The sequence below is a fragment of the Dendrobates tinctorius genome, unplaced genomic scaffold (assembly GCF_039654945.1).
Source record: "Dendrobates tinctorius isolate UK_male_01 unplaced genomic scaffold, ASM3965494v1 ptg000143l, whole genome shotgun sequence".
Lineage (NCBI taxonomy): Eukaryota > Metazoa > Chordata > Amphibia > Anura > Dendrobatidae > Dendrobates > Dendrobates tinctorius.
Window position 1 is genome coordinate 11686563 of NW_027361810.1, and position 16011 is coordinate 11702573.

General features: G+C 39.0%; 1 long non-coding RNA gene across 2 annotated transcripts in view; it reads left to right on the forward strand.

Moving 5' to 3' along the window:
- The window catches only part of LOC141049089 (uncharacterized), a 177853-nt gene extending 163774 nt beyond the window's left edge, over positions 1 to 14079 (forward strand). For both annotated transcript variants that reach the window (XR_012220242.1, XR_012220243.1), the window contains one exon: positions 13800 to 14079. This is a non-coding gene — a long non-coding RNA (uncharacterized lncRNA). The remainder of the gene's footprint in view (positions 1 to 13799) is intronic.
- The last annotated feature ends 1932 nt before the right edge of the window (positions 14080 to 16011 follow it).

Consider the following 16011-nt stretch of genomic DNA (forward strand, 5'->3'; position numbering starts at 1 on the left):
GCTGGTTTCCTAGAGGTTTTATGGGATACAAGGGATTTGCTGACCCTTACGGGAGTCCGGGAGGTTTCCCCTTAATCTGGGAGATTAATGGACATTTCGGGAGAGCAGACAGGTATTTTTTTTTTTTTAGAATTGGCAGTGTCCGCCTCTGTTCATATAATCTGAATTGCCACCATTACTGGAAAACCATCCGGCTACCTCCTGGACGCCCCAACACAAATCCTACATACATTTTCTGAGACTGTGCTAGGGATTTCTGAGTTAATGTAGCTCATGACGCTCATTTAGAAGAAGTGGCTACTGCAAAAAGAGACTCCTGGAGGGCTAGACACGTTCATGCAGTATATATTCAGCAAGGTCAGATTAATCGGCTCCTATGAGGAGGTAAGTTCCAGAATGGACCGGCGTAATGCAGGGAATGTGGTCTATCTGGACTTTTCATAGGTGTTTAATACAGTATTTCATAAAAGTTTGGCACATAAAAAGAAAGAAATGAGACTAGAGAAAAATATGTGTCACAACATTCTCAGTGATAGGAAACAGAGGGTGTTTATTAACTGAACACAGTTGGATTGGGTCACAGTTAATAGTGGGGTATCACAGGGGGTCAGCATTGGGCCCTCTTCTTTTTAACATATTACTGATCTTGTAGAGGGCCAACAGAGTAGAATTTCACTATTTCAACATTATACTAAACTCTGCAAGGTAATCAACACAGAGGAGGATAATTTCATACCACAGAGAGACTGATAAAAACTGGAGGCTTGGGCTGAGAAATGGCAATTGAAATTTAATGTAGATAAATGTTAGGTCATACACATGGGGTGAGGAAATAAAATGTGCAATTATGTACTAAATGTAATAGCACTGGTTACAACTGTAACCCAAATAGTCTTGTGTGTGTGGGTGGATGGTAAGTTAAACTTTAGTGACCAGTGCCAGGCAGCTGCTGCAAAGGCAAATAAAAAATGGGAAGCATTAAAACAGGCAGATTTGCCAATAACAAGAACATAGTTTTGCTTCCATACAAGTCTCTAGTGAAGGATGCAGGTCCCATCTATGGGACCCACAGGTCCTGAACGGGCGCTGTTTTGTGATGTTGAGCGCGGATAGGCGTCTGCCCATGCGCCATTCTCTATTCACTTCAGTGAGATTTCCAAAAATAGTCAATCCTCGCTCCTTCTGACACGGACCTGGTGGTATCTATCCAGCTCTCTGCACTGGCCCCCAACATTTCGGGACCCCTAAGTTAACCACAATATTACATATGCATAGTAAATGCCTCCCCCAGAGCTGACAGCTTTTCTTTAACGGCTCCTTCTACCTTCACAGAATATAATCCGCACACTGTGGCAGAATTTATGTATATCGTGCAGATCTATTTCTGAGTTGTCATCCGTACGCGGCTTTTTTCTTTCTTGGCAAGTGAACCTGAACTACGCTATTTTCAGCCGTTTGCGCCGTTCGCAGGAAAATACTGTACATTTATTTTAACAGCAAAACTGGAGGTGACAGCAGCACAATGCGACTACCCGCGAGTACACACGTTTCATCCCCGGTATTTATAGCCGCGATAATCTCATTTATGGGGAGATAAACTTAAAGGGAAAGTGTCACTGGGAGACTCATCACATTGGTAATACATCCTAACAACTGATGTGGTGGGCTCACTCGGACTATAAACCGCTCCTTAAAGGGCTCATTAAGGGACTTACATACTGTATGCTTCTCTGTAAGCCTTCTTGCTAATCACCTCCTGATATATGTAGTCAGGCGGTCTATAGACCTGACTGCTGACCACCCAATTGCCACCTAGGGCACTATAGATATATTACAGGACAGCGCAGACACAAGTATTGTGTGTCACCAGCACATTTTCGGTCTTTTTCCTTCCCTCTGGAGGAATTTGCAGAAGTACACTCTTTCTCTGCATCTGCTGACTGACCGGTCTCTTCCGGGTGTGACGTCTCCGCTGCTTTGTTCACCATGAGCCAACCATGCACCTTACATTTGCAGCTCTTTCTCCCCTCTCACAGCATGCACCCTCGCACTGCCATGTGGAGGTTTGGGAGGTGCCCAAGAGATCTGTCAACTAATCCAGGAGACCAAAGGCCTGCTTTCTTTTCAGGAGCTATTTTTGGAGTTGGGGTTTTTGGAGATTTTTTTTGGGGGGGGGATTTGGCAGTTCTGCATAGAAGACAACAGTCTGCACTGACATCAGCTCAGGTGTCCTATGTGATGTAGACGTCGGCCATGCCCTATTGTTGTCCTTGGCTTGTCTCTGATCCCGAGCTTGGGATCATTTTGTGGATCTTCTCTTCTGGTGCCTGTTATACAGGTTCTAGACCTTGGGTCCTCCTGTCCTCTGATTACATCTCCGTCCTATCCTCCTGCAAGTCACATCCTGAACCTTTTCCCGTTCATGAATCGTAGCCATGTACATTACAATTCCTCAGTGCATTGGTGCAACCAGTGACCAAGCTGGGGGCCGCCATCTTGGAATCCGACTGGTCAGTCCTCACTTAAAGAGGTAAAACAAGTTATCAGCCATCCTCAGGATAGGTGATAACCTGCTGAATGGTGGCGGTCTCACTACTGGAACATACACTAATTGGCAGAATAGGGAACTTTTAATGCAGACGGGAACTTTAATCCCCAGTGCAAAATGGCAGAGCAAGGCAGACGGCCAACCTCCGCCACTTCATTCTTTCCCAATCATGACCACCGTTGCTCCAGCTTCATAGAGAATGAATGGCGAGCAGGCTGCATTTGCTTACCCTTGCTCCCTTCTTAAGGAGATAAATGCTTCCCATTCTGCTGATCAGTGCAGGTCCCAGCAGTCGGACCCCCAAAAACCAACAACTTATCACCCATCCTGCGGACGGCTGTTATTTTGTGTTAACCGGACAACCCCTTCAATGAGTGGAGGAGGATGCTTTTTTCTGATATATTAAGATAAAAGTAACATGATCTCACACTATGATGTTCTAAGAGACACTGAGTGAGAGAGACTGCAGCTGCATCTCCCTCCTCCCCATCCGGTACTTACTGCTCTACAATATAAGGGGACTATAAGCTTCATGAAGACGCAGCTTTCTCATAATAACATAAATCACAGATTCCTGACTTTACTACTGATTTATAGCATATATTTAATCAGCTACTTAGATATGACGTCACAGAGTCCCCCAGATTCATGGCTGTCGCCCCGGCTTCCTCCACACACGTCACTCCCTTCTTCTCTGCGGCTCCTATTCTTCAGCACGTTGACATCGTTAAACCTGCAACTAAAGGAAAGACTGGTGCAACACACGGATCTTTCACTTTACACGTGTCTACCTTCCAATGAAAAAGCCCATGACTCGAGTTCTATGTCATGGAAAATAAATATAAGAAAACCAACCGAAGCCGCGCTGCTTTTTATTATATGACCGTTGTCCACTAGAAATACAAAGACAAATCCCATAAAGCCCGGCTATCCGCACCAAGCCCTAATTGGAGCAATAGATTTCACCATGGAGCTAAAACAGCGACAAATCACAAACAAGCTGGAACTACAGCTATCGACAAATCAGCACCTTCCACAGAGTTAGTATCTTGGGCACAGAGATAAGAAAAGACAATGTAATATAGAAGCAGAAAGCGAGACAGGAGGCCGTATATACATTCACCCAGGCAGAAATGTTATTTCTATATATTTTTTTTAGGAGAAAACTGGAAAAAATGCCCCCAGAATACATAACTAAACTAGAAACGAAGAGAAATGATAGAGAAAAATCAATAAATATTAAGACATAAATGCCATGTAATGTAATATGTATGAGCTGTCAGAGGGAGATTAGGAGAAGGGAAGACACAACTGCTCTAATCCTACACAAGTATTCCCTGTACAGTGAGGAAAACTATAATACTGCCCCTATGTACAGGAATATAACTCCTATAATACTGCCCCCTATGTACAAGAATATAACTACTATAATACTGCTCCTATGTACAAGAATATAACTACTATAATACTGCCCCTATGTACAAGAATATAACTACTATAATACCGCTCCTATGTACAAGAATATAACTACTATAATACTGCCCCTATGTACAAGAATATAACTACTATAATACCGCTCCTATGTACAAGAATATAACTCCTATAATACTGCCCCCTATGTACAAGAATATAACTACCATAATACTGCCCCTATGTACAAGAATATAACTACTATAATACTGCCCCCTATGTACAAGAATATAACTACTATAATACTTCCCCCTATGTACAAGAATATATCTACTATAATACTGCCCCCTATATACAAGAATATAACTACTATAATACTGCCTCCTATGTACAAGAATATAACTACTATAATACTGCCTCTATGTACAAGAATATAACTACTATAATACTGCCCCCTATGTACAGGAATATAACTACTATAATATTGCTCCTATGTACAAGAATATAACTACTATAATACTGCCCCTATGTACAAGAATATAACTACTATAATACCACTCCTATGTACAAGAATATAACTACTATAATACTGCCCCTATGTACAAGAATATAACTACTATAATACTGCTCCTATGTACAAGAATATAACTACTATAATACTGCTCCTATGTACAAGAATATAACTACTATAATACTGCTCCTATGTACAAGAATATCACTACTATAATACTGCCCCCTATGTACAAGAATATAACTACCATAATACTGCCCCTATGTACAAGAATATAACTACTATAATACTGCCCCCTATGTACAAGAATATAACTACTATAATACTTCCCCCTATGTACAAGAATATATCTACTATAATACTGCCCCCTATATACAAGAATATAACTACTATAATACTGCCTCCTATGTACAAGAATATAACTACTATAATACTGCCTCTATGTACAAGAATATAACTACTATAATACTGCCCCCTATGTACAGGAATATAACTACTATAATACTGCTCCTATGTACAAGAATATAACTACTATAATACTGCCCCTATGTACAAGAATATAACTACTATAATACCGCTCCTATGTACAAGAATATAACTACTATAATACTGCCCCTATGTACAAGAATATAACTACTATAATACTGCTCCTATGTACAAGAATATAACTACTATAATACTGCTCCTATGTACAAGAATATAACTACTATAATACTGCTCCTATGTACAAGAATATCACTACTATAATACTGCCCCCTATGTACAGGAATATAACTACTATAATACTGCCCCCTATGTACAAGAGTATAACTACTATAATACTTCCCCCTATGTACAAGAATATATCTACTATAATACTGCCCCCTATATACAAGAATATAACTACTATAATACTGCCTCCTATGTACAAGAATATAACTACTATAATACTGCCTCTATGTACAAGAATATAACTACTATAATACTGCCCCCTATGTACAGGAATATAACTACTATAATATTGCTCCTATGTACAAGAATATAACTACTATAATACTGCCCCTATGTACAAGAATATAACTACTATAATACCGCTCCTATGTACAAGAATATAACTACTATAATACTGCCCCTATGTACAAGAATATAACTACTATAATACTGCTCCTATGTACAAGAATATAACTACTATAATACTGCTCCTATGTACAAGAATATAACTACTATAATACTGCTCCTATGTACAAGAATATAACTCCTATAATACTGCCCCCTATGTACAAGAATATAACTACCATAATACTGCCCCTATGTACAAGAATATAACTACTATAATACTGCCCCCTATGTACAAGAATATAACTACTATAATACTTCCCCCTATGTACAAGAATATATCTACTATAATACTGCCCCCTATATACAAGAATATAACTACTATAATACTGCCTCCTATGTACAAGAATATAACTACTATAATACTGCCTCTATGTACAAGAATATAACTACTATAATACTGCCCCCTATGTACAGGAATATAACTACTAAAATACTGCTCCTATGTACAAGAATATAACTACTATAATACTGCCCCCATGTACAAGAATATAACTACTATAATACCGCTCCTATGTACAAGAATATAACTACTATAATACTGCCCCTATGTACAAGAATATAACTACTATAATACTGCTCCTATGTACAAGAATATAACTACTATAATACTGCTCCTATGTACAAGAATATAACTACTATAATACTGCTCCTATGTACAAGAATATCACTACTATAATACTGCCCCCTATGTACAGGAATATAACTACTATAACACTGCTCCTATGTACAGGAATATAACTACTATAATACTGCCCCCTATGTACAAGAATATAACTACTATAATACTGCCCCTATGTACAAGAATATAACTACTATAATACTCCTATGTACAAGAATATAACTACTATAATACTGCCCCCTATGTACAGGAATATAACTACTATAATACTGCTCCTATGTACAAGAATATAACTACTATAATACTGCCCCTATGTACAAGAATATAACTACTATAATACCGCTCCTATGTACAAGAATATAACTACTATAATACCACCCCTATGTACAAGAATATAACTACTATAATACTGCTCCTATGTACAAGAATATAACTACTATAATACTGCTCCTATGTACAAGAATATAACTACTATAATACCGCTCCCTATGTACAAGAATATAACTACTATAATACTGCCCCCTATGTACAAGAATATAACTACTATAATACTTCCCCCTATGTACAAGAATATATCTACTATAATACTGCCCCCTATATACAAGAATATAACTACTATAATACTGCCTCCTATGTACAAGAATATAACTACTATAATACTGCCTCTATGTACAAGAATATAACTACTATAATACTGCCCCCTATGTACAGGAATATAACTACTATAATATTGCTCCTATGTACAAGAATATAACTACTATAATACTGCCCCTATGTACGAGAATATAACTACTATAATACCGCTCCTATGTACAAGAATATAACTACTATAATACTGCCCCTCTGTACAAGAATATAACTACTATAATACTGCTCCTATGTACAAGAATATAACTACTATAATACTGCTCCTATGTACAAGAATATCACTACTATAATACTGCCCCCTATGTACAAGAATATAACTACCATAATACTGCCCCTATGTACAAGAATATAACTACTATAATACTGCCCCCTATGTACAAGAATATAACTACTATAATACTTCCCCCTATGTACAAGAATATATCTACTATAATACTGCCCCTTATATACAAGAATATAACTACTATAATACTGCCTCCTATGTACAAGAATATAACTACTATAATACTGCCTCTATGTACAAGAATATAACTACTATAATACTGCCCCCTATGTACAGGAATATAACTACTATAATACTGCTCCTATGTACAAGAATATAACTACTATAATACTGCCCATATGTACAAGAATATAACTATTATAATACTGCCCCTATGTACAAGAATATAACTACTATAATACCGCTCCTATGTACAAGAATATAACTACTATAATACTGCCCCTATGTACAAGAATATAACTACTATAATACTGCTCCTATGTACAAGAATATAACTACTATAATACTGCCCCTATGTACAAGAATATAACTACTATAATACTGCTCCTATGTACAAGAATATAACTACTATAATACTGCTCCTATGTACAAGAATATAACTACTATAATACTGCTCCTATGTACAAGAATATCACTACTATAATACTGCCCCCTATGTACAGGAATATAACTACTATAACACTGCTCCTATGTACAGGAATATAACTACTATAATACTGCCCCCTATGTACAAGAATATAACTACTATAATACTGCCCCTATGTACAAGAATATAACTACTATAATACTCCTATGTACAAGAATATAACTACTATAATACTGCCCCCTATGTACAGGAATATAACTACTATAATACTGCTCCTATGTACAAGAATATAACTACTATAATACTGCCCCTATGTACAAGAATATAACTACTATAATACCGCTCCTATGTACAAAAATATAACTACTATAATACCACCCCTATGTACAAGAATATAACTACTATAATACTGCTCCTATGTACAAGAATATAACTACTATAATACTGCTCCTATGTACAAGAATATAACTACTATAATACCGCTCCCTATGTACAAGAATATAACTACTATAATACTGCCCCCTATGTACAAGAATATAACTACTATAATACTTCCCCCTATGTACAAGAATATATCTACTATAATACTGCCCCCTATATACAAGAATATAACTACTATAATACTGCCTCCTATGTACAAGAATATAACTACTATAATACTGCCTCTATGTACAAGAATATAACTACTATAATACTGCCCCCTATGTACAGGAATATAACTACTATAATATTGCTCCTATGTACAAGAATATAACTACTATAATACTGCCCCTATGTACAAGAATATAACTACTATAATACCGCTCCTATGTACAAGAATATAACTACTATAATACTGCCCCTCTGTACAAGAATATAACTACTATAATACTGCTCCTATGTACAAGAATATAACTACTATAATACTGCTCCTATGTACAAGAATATAACTACTATAATACTGCTCCTATGTACAAGAATATCACTACTATAATACTGCCCCCTATGTACAGGAATATAACTACTATAATACTGCCCCCTATGTACAAGAATATAACTACTATAATACTTCCCCCTATGTACAAGAATATATCTACTATAATACTGCCCCCTATATACAAGAATATAACTACTATAATACTGCCTCCTATGTACAAGAATATAACTACTATAATACTGCCTCTATGTACAAGAATATAACTACTATAATACTGCCCCCTATGTACAGGAATATAACTACTATAATATTGCTCCTATGTACAAGAATATAACTACTATAATACTGCCCCTATGTACAAGAATATAACTACTATAATACCGCTCCTATGTACAAGAATATAACTACTATAATACTGCCCCTATGTACAAGAATATAACTACTATAATACTGCTCCTATGTACAAGAATATAACTACTATAATACTGCTCCTATGTACAAGAATATAACTACTATAATACTGCTCCTATGTACAAGAATATAACTCCTATAATACTGCCCCCTATGTACAAGAATATAACTACCATAATACTGCCCCTATGTACAAGAATATAACTACTATAATACTGCCCCCTATGTACAAGAATATAACTACTATAATACTTCCCCCTATGTACAAGAATATATCTACTATAATACTGCCCCCTATATACAAGAATATAACTACTATAATACTGCCTCCTATGTATAAGAATATAACTACTATAATACTGCCTCTATGTACAAGAATATAACTACTATAATACTGCCCCCTATGTACAGGAATATAACTACTATAATACTGCTCCTATGTACAAGAATATAACTACTATAATACTGCCCCTATGTACAAGAATATAACTACTATAATACCGCTCCTATGTACAAGAATATAACTACTATAATACTGCCCCTATGTACAAGAATATAACTACTATAATACTGCTCCTATGTACAAGAATATAACTACTATAATACTGCTCCTATGTACAAGAATATAACTACTATAATACTGCTCCTATGTACAAGAATATCACTACTATAATACTGCCCCCTATGTACAGGAATATAACTACTATAACACTGCTCCTATGTACAGGAATATAACTACTATAATACTGCCCCCTATGTACAAGAATATAACTACTATAATACTGCCCCTATGTACAAGAATATAACTACTATAATACTCCTCCTATGTACAAGAATATAACTACTATAATACTGCCCCCTATGTACAGGAATATAACTACTATAATACTGCTCCTATGTACAAGAATATAACTACTATAATACTGCCCCTATGTACAAGAATATAACTACTATAATACTGCTCCTATGTACAAGAATATAACTACTATAATACTGCTCCTATGTACAAGAATATAACTACTATAATACCGCTCCCTATGTACAAGAATATAACTACTATAATACTGCCCCTATGTACACAGACACTGATCCGGGCGGCAACGGCACACTTGGCAGTGTATCTGCTGTGTCAGGCTTCCATCCCTCCTATTACTGCCCTGCTGTCAGGATACAGATAGAGGAGATGCTTTTGCTGATGCCGTTTTCTCTGCACACTCCCACCCCTGATTATACACACTCCCTCCCCAATCACAATCCTGTGGTATCACTGTAAATCCATTAGTTCTGCATAATTTAATTGTACTCAATTACCAGATTATGGTAATTAACACCTCATTTAGGAAAAAAGAAACCGATTTCAATTCTTCTCTTTCCTGGACCAGCGCCAGCACTAGTTGGCAGGATGAGGCGCCGTGTGCCATCCTCTGGGTCAGATCCAAGGTCAGAGGGCAGGCAGGATGAGGAGTCGGAGGCCGAATGTTCTGTCATTACTGCGCCGTTTGGAGGCGGCGTTGGGAATAACCCATCATCCGCACATCTGAAGAACACTGACTTTTTTCAATTTCTGACTTAATCTTTCTGCCAAGAGACAGAAGAAATAGTGTGACTATGAAGGGTTACTTCAGAGAAAGCGATCATAGGGAATACTTTGTTTTTATGCACCAGATGTTTCAGTGAAGGATAGTTTTCTTATGATTGTATCAATGCAACTCCTGAAGAATAGTTCAGACTAGAACATGATGGGGTATACACAGCAATCTATGCGCACTCAGAACGGGCCCCACTGTGCATAAAGTCTGTACTGCTGAGAAATGATACTATTTTGGCTTCCTGCAGACACCACAAGGGGGAGCTAGCTACATGTGAATGTATACAGCAAGCAGCGACTACAATGGGAAGTGTGTACATGTGCATACAGTGAGCTCCCTCTAGTGGTGGCTGAAATTAGCCACAATGGCAGTATCAGCAGAAGCAGTTCCTTGCATTAATGCTGGGCATCGTATTGCGTATACATCACTAAAAATAAACCACATTTGCCCAATGAAGGGGGAACTCACAGACAGGACCCCATCTATCACACATATCACATATTTTAAGATTGCACCATAGTCACAACCAGCCATCTTACACTTTATGGTTTCTGAATTCCTTCTCCTGACCACTGCTGTCTTCCAAGACAGCGATACTATTCTGAAACTCCTGAACATATATAGACTTATGGTTCTTAAAAGACCGTTGGTGCTAATGATGACGTCCCCCTACACTCTGTGGATATGCAGCAAGTTTGGGGGGAAAGGGCTATGCACAAAACTTTGGACTCAACCTCTTGCTTTAATCCACAGCCATTCCCAGGGAAGAAACTTTTGGTCTCCTCTATTGGTAATTTTGGGGGTGTAGTTGTTCCTTAAGTGGACCTATAATTAAGACCCCAATTGTGTGAAAAAGTTCAGGACCCCTGAGATCACCCTATTATGTCCCTCTTGTACCATACTGCATTCATTTCCGGTAGAGGCTGTTATCCTGTAGATGGGTGTAGCTATGGCGGATGTACAGGTCTCGTTGAAGCATCTCTTCCCTGGCGCCCTCTGCAGCATATTAAGGTATTTTCAAGTGGGATGTGTTGAGGACACTATAGTAGAAAAAGTCATCTCACCCAAGAATAAATTCATTGCGCGAAAACTGGCGGTGCCGCAGGCAATATGGAAAAGAAAAGGTGTCCAGCCTCAGATTCCTCTGCTAAAAGCTATCATTTTATCACCAAAAAATAAAAACACATCCAAAAGTCACAACTCCAACACCGAAAAAAAAAGAGACGCAAACTCATTTCAGACGATTGTCCATGTTCATTGCGCAATGTCTAAAGAAACTCGTCTGAAACTCGTTTGCATTTATTTTTACATTTTTTTTCGGTGTCGCAATTGCGACTCTTGGATGTGTCTATTTTTAATGATAAGGACACTGTTACAGGTTTTGGGGTCCAGGAAGGTCATTAATCCTTTGCACGGTGACTTTTTTTTTAAGGGAACCTTACAGGTCTCGAACGCCACCAGTGTTGTGAATTCGCTTTCTGGCCTACCTCTGGTTACTAGTGAAGGTAGTGGAGCTGGTTATATTGACAGAGGGGTCGCGAGTTCTCTTTCTGGGCTCCCTCTGGTGGTTACTGGAGGTAATGGAGCTGATCTGATTAACAGAGGCTTGCCACCTGATAATGAGGACGATTGGAGATCTGGGGTTTCAGACTGGATTTAAGACAGCTGACTCCCTCTATCCCTGCTGGTGATTTTTTCCTGCCTCCTGAGGTGTTAGTTTCCAGCTCAGTCCCTGCATGCTCAGCTAAGTGTTCTTTTGCTGTTGTTCACATTTGATCTGGTTTTGTCTATTTCAGTTTTGTGTGGTCAGCCAGCTCTGGCTGGGGCTGTGCTGAATCTCCATCCATATGCTACTGCTTGTGCCAGTTTGTTTTTGTCCCTTATTAGATGGGCCTCTCTTTGCTCTGTTTTCAGAATATATCAGAGTGCTGATATAGTGGGCGAAGTCGTGTGACTTCAGTATTTTTCTATCAGACGTGTTGGACTTTTTGCAGGGTTTTTTGCGTGATTGCAGACAGTGTCTTTCCTTTCCTGTCCTGTCTAGTCAGTTTGGGCCCCATCGTTTGCTCAGTCTATTTTCCTACCTGCGTTTGTTTTTTCATCTTGTCTCACCGACAAAATGTTTGGGGGCTATCTATTCCTTTGTGGTCTGCTCTGGGGCAGTTTAGATTTTCCCTTTCTTGCTTTAGGCTTATTTAGTTCTCCGGCTGTGTCGAGGCGTCTAGGATCATCGTAGGTACGCTCCACGGCTACTGCTAGTTGTGTGGATAGGATCAGGGGTCTGCAATCCGCTTAGTTACCAACCTCTCTGGTTTTCTGTGGCTTTGCTTGGTCTTGCTCTCCTCCTCGGTGACCCAATCATAACAGTTGTGTCTTTTTAGGGCTTTTCTCCTGCATACAAATAATATTTTTGATGTTCGGTATGAATGTATTTTTACAAAAATCAAGTTAAGCAGAGTACCTCGTTGTATGCAGATTTAACAGGATTAGTCCGGCGGGCATCTACTCAGACGAGTCCGACCTCAGTTGCTGCAATCACGCCCCCTCTGGATATGATTGACAGTCTCTGCGCTGCCCGTGTCTTTCTCAGCCCCTTACTATAAATTTAGTTGACCCATGGGCACCATAATGGGAACCAGGTTTGCCCATCATTTTCTATTAATTAAGTGAAACATCTTGGATCTTTTTGCAGAGATGGTGGCGGGTTGATGGTTGCCCAGCGGTGAGTTTTTGCCCCTTGTCTCCTGCCCTGATTGCGTCTCACTCCCTGGTTGTACCCACTGCAGCTTGGACTACTTATGTTATATCTGCGTCTTAGGATCCTACCAACAATCCCAGGTCTGAGCGGCGTTCACCTTGCGAGCTCAGGATATCTCAGAGCCGCCGTATTCACTTATTGGCTCTTTTTCCGCTTCTTCGCCATTCTTATGATAATTTGCGCGCCGTTCCATGGAAGTTGCAGGCTGTTAATGAGAACAGGGAACACAATGGGCATCCGCTCGTATTAATAAACGTCAATAGCAGCTGCTCTGCGCTGCAAATCTCGTGCCTAGAACCTGACAGATAAAGAAATTATTATTAGGAAATCGTTCACGGGAAGACAGGTTTCCGCAAAAAAAAAAAATTGACAAATCATAAATAAAGCTGGGACTTTACTATTATATCTGTCTTGACTTTTAGATCAGAAGATTGGAGACTGAGCCTAATGGATGAAAATGGTTTAATAGTCGAGCGGTGGCTCAGAGCAGCCAATCAGATCACTGCTGCTACTACTTGCCGCTTTTGCTGTGTATTTATATTGTTTCCACTGTCTTTGAAGGGAAGCTGCCATCAGAAAATGACATATTGTTTAAAATTGTTTTTCTTTTTTGCTACATGTATATTTTTGTTTAATTTCTTGCAATGTTGATTTTTTTTCATATCTGTATTGAAATAAAAATATGAAATGTTGCAATTCTCACAGCGGCCACTGGGGATAATTTAGACTCTAACTTCCTGTTGTTTCAGGAAATGCACATGTACATTAGCAGCAATGAGCAGACTCTGACCCTATCTGTTGTATTAAAGCATCTAATGAGCGTGTACAAACGTGATTATGAAGGGAGAGGGAGCAGAGTGAGCCATGATTAAAATCTGTTCAAAATCATAGGATCAGAATGAGTAGATTAATATGGCTATGTCTTTTTGAATTTGGGGTGTTTGCAATTTTTTTTTTACATAGAAGATTTTTTTGGGATTTAATAACCACTGTCATTCCATTTTACCAAACCAAATGAGCAAAAAAGGGTCCCTTTAATGGTCATATAAATAGTTTTACATTATTTCTTAATTGTCTTAAAGTGGCTATCCCATCAACGCTGATCATGTTAATCTAAGTCTTCAACTGTTTGTAAATTATATTCACTAAAGGGTTGAAACAAAAGCGCAATAGGGTCTTATCCGGGTAAAATGTACAAATACTGAAAGTATTATACTCACCTTCTCAAAGAGAAAGTAAAGCCTGCATAGTAAGTCAGCCTGCTGCACGTCCAACGGTCCACAGCGGAACCGCACCACAGTTCAATAAGGAATAAATTCTTGGACTTTAAGTGCGCTGCCAGACAGATTCAATAACCACACAAGGTTAAAAAAGTTAACCCTTTAATCCCTACGCGTTTCGAAGCATAACGCTTCTTCTTCAGGGGTTGATACATCTGAAGAAGAAGCGTTATGCTTCGAAACGCGTAGGGATTAAAGGGTTAACTTTTTTAACCTTGTGTGGTTATTGAATCTGTCTGGCAGCGCACTTAAAGTCCAAGAATTTATTCCTTATTCAACTGTTTGTAGGCAGTTCACATTAATCAGTTTCCAGTGGCATACCAAGGGTCCCATGGGCCCCGATGCAAAATTTAAACCTGGGCCTCCGCCTCCATGGTCTTCAGATATAAGGGCCTTTGTCGCATTCTAGATCCTATAAAAACATACATGTAATAGTGTCATCATCTTGAAACCTTCCTATAATAATGTCCCCTGTCCTGGCTCCTTTCTGTAATATTTTCCCCAGTCATGTCCCCTTCCTGTAATAATATCCCTCATCCTTGCCCCCATCCTGGAACAATGTCTCCCATCCTGAGCACCTTCCAGTAATAATATCCTCCATTCTGGGCCCTTTCCCATTATAGTGACACCTCTCGTGGGCTCCTTACTTTAATAATGTCCACTATCATGAGATAAAGTCCCCCATCATCGACCCCTTCCTGGTATACTGTCCCTCATTCTAAAATAATGTCCGTCATGCTGCCATCCCATTCTGGTACATTGACCACCATCCTTTGCCCTTTCCTGGTATAATGCCCCATGCCCTGGGCCCCTTAGTGTAATAATGTCCACCATTGTGGGATAACTTCCCCCATTATTGGCCCCTTCCTTGTATACTGTCCCCCATCCTTTAATAATGTCTGCCATCCAGTGTCCCATTCTGGTATAATGTCCCCCATCCTGAGCCCATTCCAGTAATAATGCCCCAATCCTGGGCCCTTTCTTGGTATAATGTCCCCCATCCTATAATAATGTCCACCATCCTGAATCGTGGGATAATGTCCCTCATAATTAGCCCCTTCCTGGTATAATGTCCTCCATCCTGAGCCCCTTCCAGTAATAATGCCCCTAATCCTGGGCCCTTTCCTTGTATAATGTCCCCTGTCCTGGGCCCCATACTGTAATGATGTCCACCATCGTGGGATAATTTCCCCCATCATTAGCCCCTTCCAGGTATACTGTCCTCGATCATATAATAATGTCCCCCAATCCTGAGCCCCTTCTTAGTATACGCACGTCCATCTGAAGTAGGCACTTTTGTCAGCAGCCCCCCACTTCCGGCATGGGCTCAGTCGCATCCTCTATAACCCCGATC